Below are 14,394 nucleotides of genomic sequence, written 5' to 3'. Positions count from 1 at the left end.
TTGGATGGGGGTTTTCACAGAAGTTATGCTTTCTGCTTCTCACAAGCCTGATGTAGGGGGACAGTATTCCCATTTTATAGGTGATGAAACTGAGCCTTGGGGAAATGAAAGGGCTCCATCTCCCTCTCCGCTTCCTTGTCTTTCCTCCCACTCCCTTCTTCCCCCTCCCCCTCCCCCTTCCTCTCCTCTCCTCTCTCCTTCTTCTTCTTCCCCCTTCCCTCTCCTCCCCTCTCCTTTCTAGTCCCTCCCACTCCTTGACCTTCCATCCCCACAGCCAGCTGAGTTCCATGCCACGTACCTCTGGACTCCCTTGTCCCGAACTCTACATTTACCACGGGGAAGAGACCTTGCTGTAACTCACTCGTGGAGGCGGGGCCCCCTGGGTCTGACGGGTCATCACCACTAGGCTTGACCATCACCCAGACCTCCTCTGAGCAGGAAGATCAGGGCTTTGTGCTCTGGCGGGGACATAAAACAAGGCAAGGGAGAGACGTTTCAAAAGCAAGCATTCCTGACCTTCGTCCAGACCTTGGGAACATTTTGTTTCGAGAAAAGTCCAATTCACACCATGGGTTTGGGGCTGAGGAGGCGGGTCCTCAGGCTCAGTAAGTGTCAGTGCACGCTGGACTCGCGACAGAGGCAGGTGAGCCCGCGGGGGAGGCTCTGCTCCACGAGCTGTAAAGGACCCTGGGGAACCCCCCAAGGAGCTTTACTCAGGCCCTCTACCGGCAAAGAGACATAGAGGATGTCCAGGGACCCTCTTGCTTGTCCCTTCCCAAGTTGAAGGCAAGCTGGATATATGTTTATATGATACATGATATATATGCCTTCATGATATAAGCTGGATATATGCATACATATGCATACAGGGGTCCTGCTCTGATCTTCCCTCCTTTAGCGACTCCCTGGGCCCTTGGGGGGCCCTCAGCTCACAGGCTGTGTTGGTGGGCGTGAGAAAGCCAGCTCTACCCCCAAACTTAACAAAATGTACACGCCACCCCATGCAGTTTGTTTCGAGAACCACCCTTGGAAGTTCCTCCTGTCATAGGGCCATTTTCTTTTCTTTCTTTCTTTTTTTAATGTTAGTTTTGAGTGAGAAAGAGTGTGAGCAGGGGAGGGTGAGAGTGAGAGGGAGACACAGAATCTGAAGCAGGCTCCAGGCTCTGAGCTGTCAGCATAGAGCCTGACGCGGGGCTCGAACCCACGAACCGTGAGATCATGACCTGAGCCGAAGTCGGACGCTTAACCGACTGAGCTACCCAGGCGCCCCCATAGGGCCATTTTCTAACAGCCGCTGGTTACGTTGGCAAAATTTCAGGACCTGCTCCTGGAAACTCCTTTGGCTACAGCCCCAGGATTTGTCTACTCTTTCCCCAGCTACTTCTTTCAAAAGGAACAATTCTTCCTTAAAAGTAATAATTACTTATTCTTAGAGTTATGGACGCTGGCGCGGGATGGGGAGGAAAGTGGACAATTGAGGAGTGAGCCCAGAGAGGGGAAGGGACTTGCCCAAAGTCACACAGCTTGTTGGAGCAGAGCTGGGGCCAGACTTCCCCACTCCCGGGTGAGTTCTTCAAGTTCATGGCTTCCTTCTTGCCTGCCTTCTAGGCGGAAAGCTACACCTTCTAGAACCCCCTTGGCTTCTCAGACCTCACTGACAATAGCAACAAAAAGATGGGCAACAAACCAGAAAGTAAACCGCCCAGGATTCTCCGACCCTGAGCTGAGAAGCCTTCACTGCATGAATCCGAGAGAGGGCTTTCCCCATGGCCTGCAACGACCAGGGCTGTTTTATAGGGGAATGTAGTACCCTTTGGGATTATATCCTGCCTTGCCTTTGGCGGGGCTTTGCATTTGCACACTTAGGGCAGCGTACCTTCAAGAGCACCTGCTCTACGACCCAGCAATAGCACTGCTAGGAATTTACCCAAGGGATACAGGAGTGCTGATGCATAGGGGCACATGTACCCCAATGTTCATAGCAGCACTCTCCACAACAGCCAAATCATGGAAAGAGCCTAAGTGTCCATCAACTGACGAATGGATAAGACGATGTGGTTTATATACCACGTGGCAATGAGAAAGAATGAAATCTGGCCATTTGCAGCAACGTGGATGGAACTGGAGGGTATGATGCTGAGTGAAATAAGTCAGACAGAGAAAGACAGGTACCATTTGTTTTCACTCATATGTGGATCTTGAGAAACTTAACAGAAGACCATGGAGGAAGGGGAGGGGGAAAAAGTTACAGAGAGGGAGAGAGGCAAACCATAAGAGACTTGTAAAGACTGAGAACAAACTGAGGGCTGACGGGGGGTGGGGGAGAGAGGAAGGGGGCTGATGGGCATGGAGGAGGGCACTTGTTGGGATGAGTACTGGGTGTTGTATGGAAACTAATTGGACAATAAATTATATTAAAAAAAAAAGAGTGCTGGCCCTGCTGTTTGTTTCCCTTGGGCTGTTGCCTTAAGGCTCTACTTCCCTCAGGTGGAGCCAGGGACTTGACTCCCTATAGCATGGCAGTCCTGCCCATGGGCTGGGGGGTGAGGCTGCCTGGGTCGGCCGCAGCCCATGCTGACTGCTTGGAATGCCTTGTGGGGAGGGGGGTGGGTGCTGCCCATGGCTCCCGTGTACTTTCTAGAATGATAATAGAAGTTCTGGCAACTAAGGGCAGAGATTGCTTTATTCACCAGAAGTCCCCAGCACCTGGCCCAGGCCTGGCTCAGAGCACAGGAAAGATCTGTCAAATTAGAACATATTTCCATATACTTCGATTCAACCCAGGTTGATCAACCCCCTGACTCTTCCATTTGCTTCCCTGTTTTTGCTCGATCTGTTCGCCCTGCCTGGAACACCTTTCCATCAACTTTTGAGGCTCAGAATCTTGTTGGCCTTCAAGGACCCATTCCATCCCCTGCTAGACGGTATGGTCCTTAAGAAAAAGGTTGAGTTCGCTGGTGCTTGTATCCCTATCCAGAAGGGCCTCGGCATGTGTCCATTGCAGGAATGAATGAATAAATGAACAAGTGGAACTCGGATTCCCACCCCCCCTTTATTTTCCCATCTTGATTCCATTTGATATCCTTCTCAGAAGCTGCCCCCACCCCAGCCTACAGAACCCTCCCCCTTTCGTTGGGCTGACTTCCTGGGTGTATACTTTTGACTCTCCGGTCGTTGTCTGGCTCCAGCGTCCCAAACAATGCGTGGCTGTGTGAGACAAATGCTTCTCACCGTCTTCTGACATTCTTTGCCTTATCGCCCGCAACTAAACTGTGTGTCAGAGGTCCTAGAAGCAGGGATGTGGGGCAAGCTAGCCAGGGGTATTCCAAAGGGGCCAACTGAGGCAGGGAAAGACAGGTGGGATCACTAGTCCAGGCAGCAAGTGAGTCAAGTCTTGGAAATAGGCCTGGACACTGGGGGCATGAGACCATGGGCTTTAGAGCTCAAGTCTAGTTTTCCATCTAGAAGGGACAACATTTCTGAGCACTAGCCTTGGCAGAGAAGGACAGCTGTGCCAATAGAGGCAGTGAATTGTGGCACTCAGTTGAGATCGGTTACCCTCTGCTGGGCCTGAAGACTCGTGGCCAACAGGGACTGGTGGTGGCCAGAGGAAGGCCAGAGGAAGGCCAGAGGCCTGGAGATGAATCCTGTTACGAAAGTCGTCAGTGATATCGTAGGTTCCTTGAGGGCTGGGTCATGTCACCACCATATCCCAGGGTCTGTCAAAGTCTATGGCATTAGGCTTGGAAGCCTCCATCTTTACCAGGCTCCCAGGGTCTTGATCAGACCCAGGAAAATGTAACCATCACTGCCTCTCGCTTCTGGGAGTTCCCACAGCCCCGAGCTGTGTGTTCAGGCTGAACACATACTAGATACAACATAAATATTTCCTATGATTGAAATCAGCCTACGTGTTATGTGGGGGCTTCTCTGCCTCTTGAGATTCAGGTAAGAGTGACTTTGACCCCCAAAGTTCCTTCTCCGTGGAGCTGCAGGGACCCGGAGGTGTCTGAGACTCTTAGGACACACAGTCTACTGGCTCCTGCCGTCTCAGGCTCTTCACGCCTCCCGTCTTCATTTCACAGCACATGGACCCAGGCGGCGGGCTCAGCCACTTCTCATTTTCCATGGAACAGCTCGCTGGCACAAAGCAGTCGTGGGTGAGGCAGATTTATTTGAAGCTACAGGGTGGGACGGGGGTGGGAATGAAGGAAGGATTTACATCACAGCGATGCAAACAACTTCAAGTTGAACATCAGGTGTTTCCATTCCTAAGATGCTCCTCTGGCCACCCCGCCACTCCAGGTAGCTATAGCCTCCACCCACCTTCTGAGCCCCAAGCCCCCCTTCTGTGATTCTCTCCCCTTTCTCCTTTCTTCATTTTAAGCAGCCCCTAGTTTCTTTCTTCATTTCCTGCAGGGTAGGTAGGCCTTTGTCTTAGAGACCTTGGAGTGGACACACACTCATGCCTTCAGACCTCCCCATCTGCTCTTTAAGGTATCTCCCCAAACAGAGACCTTTTGCTCCTTAGAGGGGTTCCCCTATCTGCGGTAGGTAATAAAGCTTCATGCATTGCCCGTACGCAGAGTACAGAAGCTGGAAGGGATCCCGGAGATCATGAGTCAAACTCAAGTCAGACAGTTCCTGGCCCAAGGTCCCTGGCAAGTAAGATGAAGGGTAGATGCCAGAACCCCGGCCCCTGCTTCTCATTCTCCCGTGGATTAATTGATTCCATGAGTCACTCAGGACTCCAGCATACTCTTATGAGTGTTGGGATCAGCAGCGGGCTTTGGGGCAAGCCCACGTTGTCCAAGTAGCCTTCCTGATGACCCCTATGGGTGCTTCTTCATCACTCCCTGACTCAGAAGTTCAATTCCATGAGCAAAGCCCTGTGGTCTCGCACCAGTCTTGGGCTGGCTGACAGAGCCAGGATTCTAGCCCTACATCTACCATTAAGACGTTGCTTGATCTTGACCCAGAGTTGTCTTCCCTTTGGGCCTCAGTTTACCCACCCTTACAAAGAGGGTTGGGTCTGGTACTGTCTGAGCACTTTGTCGAAATGTCTCAAGTGGCATTTAAAAGGGTGGCACACTTCAAGAATGTGTGTGAGCGTGTGCGTGTGCGTGTGTGTGTAGGGCATTCAGGGCCTTTTACCCCAATCCAACTGGAGGCAACTCCCCTTATATCTGTTCTAATGACTTGGGGTCTCCTGAGGGCTTCTAATTAGGAAAAGATTTCCACTGCTTAAAAAAGCACTTGAAAAACTCTGGTGTAGCTGACTTCTGGGATCCAAGGCTCTGTGGAAATATGAGCCTTCATGGCTGTGGTAAGAAGGGCTATTCCACAGGGTTCCGCATGGCTTGCCTTCCACATGGCCACCATTAGCAAACTGGGACGTCCATCACAAGGCAGCTGGGAAGATGGGGGGGGTGGATGGGTGGATCCCCATCGTGGGGGCTGTTTTGGGGACTTTCTGAGTGTTGGTAAGTGTGAATCAGGCCCCAAGTTTTCCACTTCCTCTCCCAATAGACTCTTTCATCAGCGTGTATAAATGTGTACTTCAGCAAAATGCAGATGCAAACGTTCCACGGTCCAAAGGGGTGTGGGCGGGAGCGGAGGGCCGGGCCCAGGTGGGCACCCGACATTTCCACCGTAGGTGGCACAAAGGTGTGGAAACCGATCCCTCCTGCAGCCCTTCCCAGGAGCAAGTCTCTGGCCGGCCCATGCGCTCCACGATCCTTGTCTCTCCTTGTTCTCAGTGTGTGTGGTTTGAGGGCAGCCGGAGAGGGGGGTCAGGTAACATCAGTGTGGAGATGGGCTCTCCTGGCCAGCAGTGTGGCCTCGGTCCCCACTCACACACAGACATAGCCTGATCCACCATCAGTTTCTTTTGGCCTTATGCCGAGATTGAGTGTCACAATAAGGTGTGTGTAGAGCACCTCAGAGTTTGCTGGAGGATTGGAGGGCCAGGCCTCCCTGTGTCTGTGGGTCGTCCTCACACCCACAGTGTCCCCCGGAGACCATGGCTTCCTGTGAATAATCCCTGGGAATGTTGCTAGTGAGTCTAGCCTCCTCCCCAAGACACAGGGTAAATACACAAAAATCAATCTCTTAGTTACCCACCGTCACCAATTTGAAGATAGAAGCAAACAAAAACATGCTCTGCCTCCAAATGATTCTCCATGAAAATTACGTGAAACACTCATGAGGAAAGCCACAAAACTTTATGAGTTTTGGGCAAGAACATTTTTGAGGAAGCAGAGAATGAGACCAGTGTTTGATTGGGAAAAAGGAACGACGAAAAGACATTCATCTTTCCTGAATTAATAAGTCGATCTGGCAAAAAAAACCAACAAGAATCTCAACGGAAACTTTCGGTAATTTGAAAAGGCAACTCGGAAATGAATCTGAAAGAATAACAAACTAAAAATAGCTAAAGTATTCTTAAGAACATGAGATGTGATTCGCTTTAACAATGTTCAATCATAGTTTGAAGGTACGGCAATTGTACAGTGCGGCGGTGGCTGCATGACCAGCCGGCGTGGGCAGCACAAAACCAGCTTCACTATGGGTACAAAAGCAACATGAGATAGAAGGACGCATTACAAATCGATAGGAAAGAGTCAGGTCAACAATGGGTATTGAGAAATTGGGCTATTTGGGAGATAATCATTGTAGATCTTTATCTTTTTCTCAAGCACACTTCAGGTAATTTTAGCATTAGACCAAAGAAGCACCGTAAGGAAAGAAGAAAACATAAGTGGACATTTATATGAGCATGGGGGTGTAGCGCCTGGGTGGCTCAGTGGGTAAAGCGTCCGACTTTGGCTAAGGTCATGATCTTGCTGTCGGTGAGTTGGAGCCCCGCGTCAGGCTCTGTGCTGACAGCTCAGAGCCCGGAATTTGCTTCAGATTCTGTGTCTCCCTCTCTCTGCCCTTCTCCTGCTTGCACTCTGTCTCTCTCTCTCTCAAAAATAAATCAACATTAAAAAATCAAATTAGTGTATGGGTAACACCTATTTAAGCTTAGAAACAATTGAAGAAATGACAAAAGCAATCGCCTACCCCAAAGAAAGCACAAAACTAAAAAAGGAAATGACAAACTGAGAAAAATGTTCACAAAAACATAGGTAGCGCAAAAGGCTAATAGCCTTGGTACCTAAAGAGCTTTTGCAAAGCCTAAACGGACAAACAAAAAAATAGGCCTAACATTCCAGTAGAAACATTGGCAAAGAACATTCACAGAACAAGACATACAAAGGACTAACGTATGAAAAAATGTTTCCTTTTACCATTTGCCAAAGACATGCAAAATAAGATTCCTTTTTTTTTTTTTTACCTGTCCAAATGGCTAAAACTTTTGCCGCTACAGATGGTTGCAAAGACGTAAGTGACCATGTGATGAACCTGGAATATAAATTCGTTGTCTGCGTAGAAGAATTTCAACGGGTTCCATAGCTTGGACTCACCAGTTTTATTTCTAGGGACCCACTGGAAGAAAACTGTGGAGACGGTATCAGAATATTCGTCACAACATTATTCATCAGGTCAGAATATTAGAAATAATTAAGACATATGGCAATAAAGGCTTGAGCAAATAGTGTGCATTTTGATTGGAGAATACATTTTTAAAGGCATGTATCAAAAAGTATTTAATAATACGGGAATACATTTACCGTGGAGTGCTACAAGTGAAAAACTGAAGCTGTGTGTGCGCTCGTGAGTGTGTGTATGTGTGCGTGAGTATGTGAAGTGAATCTCAGGTTTCTACTCCTCTGTATGCGATGTGGAGAAGAGGCAGAATTGATGTGGTCTGTTAATTTCCTGCCCTCAGTCTTCCCACCTGTAAAATGGGATCACTGTGCTTGCCTCTCAGGGCCCTGTGAGGATGAATGAGGTACCCCATGTAACCGTGATGTAAGGTCTAATTCTTCATGCACCTGTATCTTTTCTCTCCAGGGAGGGTGAATTTTCCTGAGGGTAGGAATCAAGTGGCTCCTTTACCTATAAAACGAGGAATTAGACTGGTGTGCATTAGGATCTAAAGGTAAGCTTTAAAGTTCTTTTGTAAAAGAAAGTTTATTTGGAGAGAGAGAGAGAGCGAGCGAGCATGTAAGCACGAGCAGGGTGGGTGGGGACAGAGAGATGAGGGAGAGAATCGCAAGCAGGCTTGGCACTGTCAGCTCTGAGGCCCACTTGGGTCTGGAACCCGCAGACCGTGAGATCAAGACCTGAGCCGCAATCAAGAGTCAGATGCTTAACCGACAGAGCCACCCAGGAGCCTGAGCTTGAAGTTCCAAGATGGCTGACTTCCAGCCTTGACTCAATCTCATGCTCCTTGTGTGACCTTAGGTAACTCACCGTCCACGCCTGGGCTTCAGTAGCTTCGGACCAGATGAGGGAAGAGCTAGGGTCCCCTTGATAGCTGTCACGATGCTGCCATTTGCTTTGCATAGGTCAGAGTCACGGTCATCTAGTCTGAATGGCTCAAGGCTGGGCTCAAAGGCAAGCCTACTGCCTCCACAGACGTCTTACCTGATGGATGGAAGGACTTGATGATGCTGACACGTGATGGCAGGTGTGTTCATCTGTTTCATTTACTCTGTGTCCCCAGTGCCCAGAATGGGGCCTGGCACCTAGTGGGTGCTCAACACCTAGTGACTGAATAAAGAACGAATGGCGAGAGGATTGATGGGCAATCCTGAAACACAGACTGGATGGCTGACTTGAATGGGGGTCCTCAGGACCTCCTTCACTGGCTGTGGAGCCATCAGGGAGGGGCAGTGGCTTGGTGGCAGCTGCGGCTTGCAGCCCCTGCTGTGTGCACCCGGACAGGTCTGAGTGGTGTTCCCAGGGCCCCAGACCTGGCTCGTGCTGCATGTTTTATCTGTAGTATCGAATTTGAGCTTCACTTAAATCCTGGAAGGGTGGTATTATTACCTCCACTTTACATACAAGGCAATGACCACAGGAAGGGAGGAAAACAGGCCCCAAGGTCACGTAGCTTTTAAGTGGAGGAGCCACGATTTGAACCCAGGCCTGTCTGATTCTCAAACCCTCGACCTTGAAGCTATACCCTACAAGTGTTTCTCTCACTAAACTTCTCTCGGTACAAAGGAAGGAGTCCACTTCTGCTGTGTGTGCATCTTGGAGGTATCGCAGAGCTGCCCCTAAATCACCTCCAGGTAGGAGGGTTGTTCTGGAAACGGCGGGCCGGCTGGTGATGGATCCCCACCGTCCATCACGCCCCCGTGGTGCCCTGACACGCGGTGCTGAAGTGCAATCCGAGCGACGGTGTCCTGATATATGGGGGACGTACATCATCCCAGGGCTGCTACCTTGACACAGTACCTTAGCTGGCTGTCAGCGGGACGGCCTCTTAATGGATTTCTGTAATATATCACCCACTGCAGGTGGCTCGGGGGGCCCGCGGACGCCAGTCAGCTAGAGCCCTTTCCACGAGTCTCCCTCAGTTAGTTCTTGGTCTCTTAGAATTCATGGGTGCTCGTAAGTTTGTGTGAGCGCAGAGAGAGCAGAAGAGGAGGTGGGCAGAGGCAGAGAGAAGCTGAAAGGCGAGAACAGAGATGGGGATGACGGAGGAGGGAGCAGGCAGGAGGGAGGACAATGGAGGAGGAAGAGAACACAGGGAGAGCAAGGTGGTGGCGGATGGCTGGGTGTCCAGGGGCAGAGAAGCAGGAGAGTCAGGAAGCTCTGCAGTTGGGCACAGATGTCATTGGGAGGAACATTTGTATTTGGCCTCCTGGGCGGCTTGTTAGCTGGGGACTGGAGGGGCTGAAGGAGGAGGTATGGGTGTCTGAAGGACATGGATCCAGGACTAGAAACTTCTGCTCCTTCACAGAGAGCAAAGGGGGCTGTGTGATCTTCCACGACCTTTCTCATTAGCCTGCCTTATTCCAGAGGTCACCTTGGTGGGAAGGGTCCCCCATGCTGCGTCCTGGAGCCCAACACCCCGTGTCCACCTACCCACTGGACAGCTGAACAGCACCGCATGCTCAGAGGATCCCACACTGTGGTCATCTGTCCACTCCTGGTCGCCCCGCTTCTTAGTGCAGCCGAAGGTCTCTCCTGCCTCCAGTGCCTGAGATCTCATGGTCACATCCCTTCCAAGGGCCCCACGTTCAGTTCTGTCACGTTCTTTCCTGCTTCCGTTGCCTTGATTCGAGCCCACAGTCGTTGACTCTTGGGTCAGCCCTCAATCAGTTATTTACTAAGAACATACTCTGTGCCGGACACCTTGCCAGGGTGACAGCTTGGACAGGTGCGTGATCTCTCCCCTCATCAATATATTCTGCATGTCACTGCCCAGCTGGCCTTCCTAAAGCACTTTTGTCACTTTTTAATCCCTAACATTTTTTAAAGTTTATTCATTTATTTTCATAATTTTTAAAAGTTTATTTATTTTTGAGAGAGTGACAGAGAGCGTGAAAGGGAGAGGGGCAGAGAGAGAGGGAGAGAGAGAATCCCAAGCAGGCTTTGCACCATATGGAGCCCGATGTGGGGCTCGAACTCACAAACCATGAGATCATGACCTGAGCTGAAACAAAGAATGAGACACTTAACTGACTGAGCCACCCAGGCACCCTATTTATTTATTTTTGAGAGAGAGAAAGAGAGAGAGAAAGCGAATGAACAGGGGGAGGGGCAGAGAAAAAGAGAGAGAGAGAGTATCCCAAACAGGCTCTGTCAGTGCCGAGTTCACTGTGGGGCTTGAACCCATGAACCATGAGATCATGACCTGAGCCCAAACCAGGAGTAGGATGCTTAACTGACTGAGCCACAGCCAGGCACCCCAGTCCCTAGCGTTTCGTGTTATAGGGCAACTTAATCTTCTTGGACTTCTTACGTTCTTTTCGCTTCATGCGTTACCTAGATTCTGGAAACACACAGGAGCGTCTAGAGGTTGCCCCAGCAAGCCCAGGTCCCGACGCTTCTAACACCAGCTCTTGAACAGGCTACCTTTACTGCACTGAGCTGCTTTTGCTTTCTTATCAAGATCAATTGAGCGTATTTGTGTGGATCTGTTTCTGGGTTCTCTGATCTGTTCTATGGATCTGTGTGGCTATCCGTCTGCCATTACTATTCAGTCTCGATTACAGTGGCCATATACATCTGAAGTCGGACTCTTTTCACTTTATTCTTTTTTTTAAACTATTGTCTTAGCTGCTTTTGTGGGTTTTTTTTTTTTTGTCTTTCCTTATATGTTTTAGAATAATATTGTCTACAAAAAGTCTTGCTTTGATTTCGAATTAGGAATTATGTTAAATCTGTAATCAGTTCGGAAGAATTGATAATATTACCATGGTGAGCCTTCCTATTCATGAATACTGTATGTTTCTCCATTTATTTAGATCTTTGATTGCTTTCGCCCACAGTTGTATAGATTTTTCAGAACATAACTCCTGTGTATGTTTTATTATATTTACACTCCAAGTATCCCATTTTGGGAGGGCAATTGTAAGCAGCATTGTATTTCTAATTTTGGTGTCTACGTGTTCATTGCTAGTATATAGAAATACAATAGTTTTTGTATATTTATTTTGTATCCTATGATACTAGGTCACCGATTTGTTTTAGGAGGTTTTTTTTGTTTGTTTGTTTTATAGAGTCCTTGAGACTTTCTATGTAGACAATCATGTGATCATCACAGAGAGGCAGTTTTTCTTATCTTTTTATTTCCTTTTTCTTGTTTTATTGCACTGGCTAAAACTTCCAGAGCTATATCGAATAAGAGTGGTGAGCACAGATAAGCTTGCCTGTTCTCAGTCTTACAGGGAAAGGACTCAATTTTTCACCATTAGGTATGTTAGCCAAAGGTGTTTTGTAAATGCTTTTCATTAGACTGAGGAAGTTACTGCTCTTTTCTTATTTTTCTTTTTTTTCAAATATTTTAAGTTTTTAATTTATTTCTGAGAGAGAGAGAGAGAGACAGTGTGAGCAGGGGAGGGTCAGAGAGAGAGAGAGATACAGAATCTGAAACAGGCTCCAGGCTCTGAGCTGGCTGTCAACACAGAGACCGATGGGGAGCTCGAACCCATGAACCGCGAGATCCTGACCTGAGCCAAAGTCAGATGCTTAACTGGCTGAGCCACCCAGGCACCCCTATTCTTATTTTTCGTTGTTGTTGAATTTCATCAGATCCTTTTTCTGCATCAAATGATATGAACTTAACGGAGGACCATGGGGGAGAAGAAGGGGGGAAATAGTGGGGGAAAGGGAGGGAGGCAAACCATGAGAGACTCTTGAATGCTGAGAATAAACTGAGGACTGATGGGTGTGGGGGGGGAGGGGGGGTGATGGGCATGGAGGAGGGCACTTGTGGGGATGAGCACTGGGTGTTGTATGGAAACCAACTTGACAGTAAACTATTTAAAAAAATGATATGATCATGTAACTTTTCTTATTCATCTGTTAATAGGGTTGATTACATTGATTCACTTTCAAATACTGAACCAGTGTGTACTCTGGAATAAACCACATTTGATCATAGTGTATAATTCCCTTTACCTGCTGCTGAATTCTATTTTACTAATATTTTGTTTGCAATGTTTACATCCGTATTCATAAAGGATAATTGTATCTTTGTCTATTTTGGTATTTTGGAAGTGTTTCATAAAAGAATTGGGAAGTTCCCTCCTCTTTCTTTTTATTCTGGAAGACACTATGTAGAATTTGTGTCAATTCTTCTTTAAATATTGACTAAAATTCTCTAAACCCACTGGGTCTGGAGATTTCTTTTTTGGAAGTTTTTAAAATCATGAATTCAGTTTTCTCAAATAAGAACAGATTGTAGGACTATTCAAATGATCTATTACACATTAAGTGAACTGTGGTAGTTTCTATTGTTAAAGGACTTAGTCCATTTTCATCTAAGTTGTCAAATTTATGTGTGTAGACTTGTAGTGCTCGTTAGTATGTTTTGATGTCTGCAAGGTCTGTAGTGATACCTCCCTTTTCATTTCTGATACTGGTGACTTATGTTTTTTTCTCTTTTTTCTTCTTTGTAAGTTTTTCTAGAGATTTGTCAATTCTGTTGATCTTTTTAAAGAACCAGCTCTGTGTTTCATCCATTTTTGTTATTTTCCTGTTTCCATTTTCTTCAAATTTACTCTTTGTTATTTCCTTTGTTCTGCTTGCTTTGGGCTTATTTTGCCCTTCCTTTCTGAGGTCCCGAGGTGGGAGCTTCGATTAGCGATTTGAGATTTTTCCTCTGGTCTACTGTGTGCCCTTAGTGCTATAAATTTCCCTTTCAGCATGGCATTAGCTGTGTTCCACAAATTGTGATGTGTTATATTTTCATTTTCATTCAGTTCAACGTGCTTTTAAATTTCCATTGAGACTTCCTCTTTGACCCATGGGTTGGTTCAAAGTGTTTGGAGATCTGTTACCTTTCTATTACTAATTTCTCATTTGGTTCCATTGTGGTTAGAGAACACATGTACTATTTCAATTGTTTTAGACTTGAGGATTGTTCTGGTGCCTAGGAAAGCATCTGTTCTGGTGTGGGTATGTGTTCTGTGGGCACTTGACAATAATGTGTAATTTACTATTGTGGGGTAGAATGTTCTATAAAAGTTGATGAGAACCTAATGGTTGATGTGGGGAGTTCTTTGATATCCTTGCTTGTTTTCTGTCTAGTTATGTGAAAACTATTGAGAGAGGGGTATTTAAGTCTCTCATTATAATTGTGGAGATGACTATTTCTCCTTTTAATTCTAGCAGCTTTTGCCTCACATATTTTGCATCGTTGTTGCCTGATGAATTCGCGTTTAGGATTTCCAGGTCTTCTTGGCGGATTGGTCTTTATCATTATGCAACATCCCTCACCATCTCTGATAATTTTCTTTACTCTGAAGCCTGCTTTCACTGATCGCTAATATAGCCACTCTTGCTTTCCTTGATTAGTGCTTGCATGACGTATCTTTCTCCCTTCTTTTGCTTTCAACCTGCCTACGTCACATTGGAAGTGAATGTGTCGTGGCTGCATTTGGTTGGGTGATAATTTTTAGTTCACTCTGCCAACCGCGGTCCTTTAACTGATGTATGTAGACCATTTACGTTTAATTTAATTACCGACATGTCAAAGTTTAAGTTTGTAATTTTGTTTTTTTGTTTTCTGTTCCTTGTCTCTGTTTTTTGTTTCTCCTTAACATTTTTTGGAAAGAAGAGTGAGCAGGCTTTGGGGCTCAGGGACCTCCACCCTACCTGGCCCTGGGCATACTGTTTGTCAAACCAAACCCTACTCAGCTCAATTCCCAATATGTTCTTATTGAGTAGTGATTTGCTTCTTTGTCCCCTAGGTGAGTGGCAGACAGAGTCCTGAGTCTTCTGAGTTTCATTTCAGCTCTTAAGCTCATGGTGTCACTCAGGCACTGA

Source organism: Crocuta crocuta, unplaced genomic scaffold, assembly GCF_008692635.1.
Source record: "Crocuta crocuta isolate KB4526 unplaced genomic scaffold, BGI_CrCroc_1.0 scaffold130, whole genome shotgun sequence".
NCBI classification, from domain to species: Eukaryota; Metazoa; Chordata; class Mammalia; order Carnivora; family Hyaenidae; genus Crocuta; species Crocuta crocuta.
Note: the sequence above shows the minus strand (reverse complement) of the source record.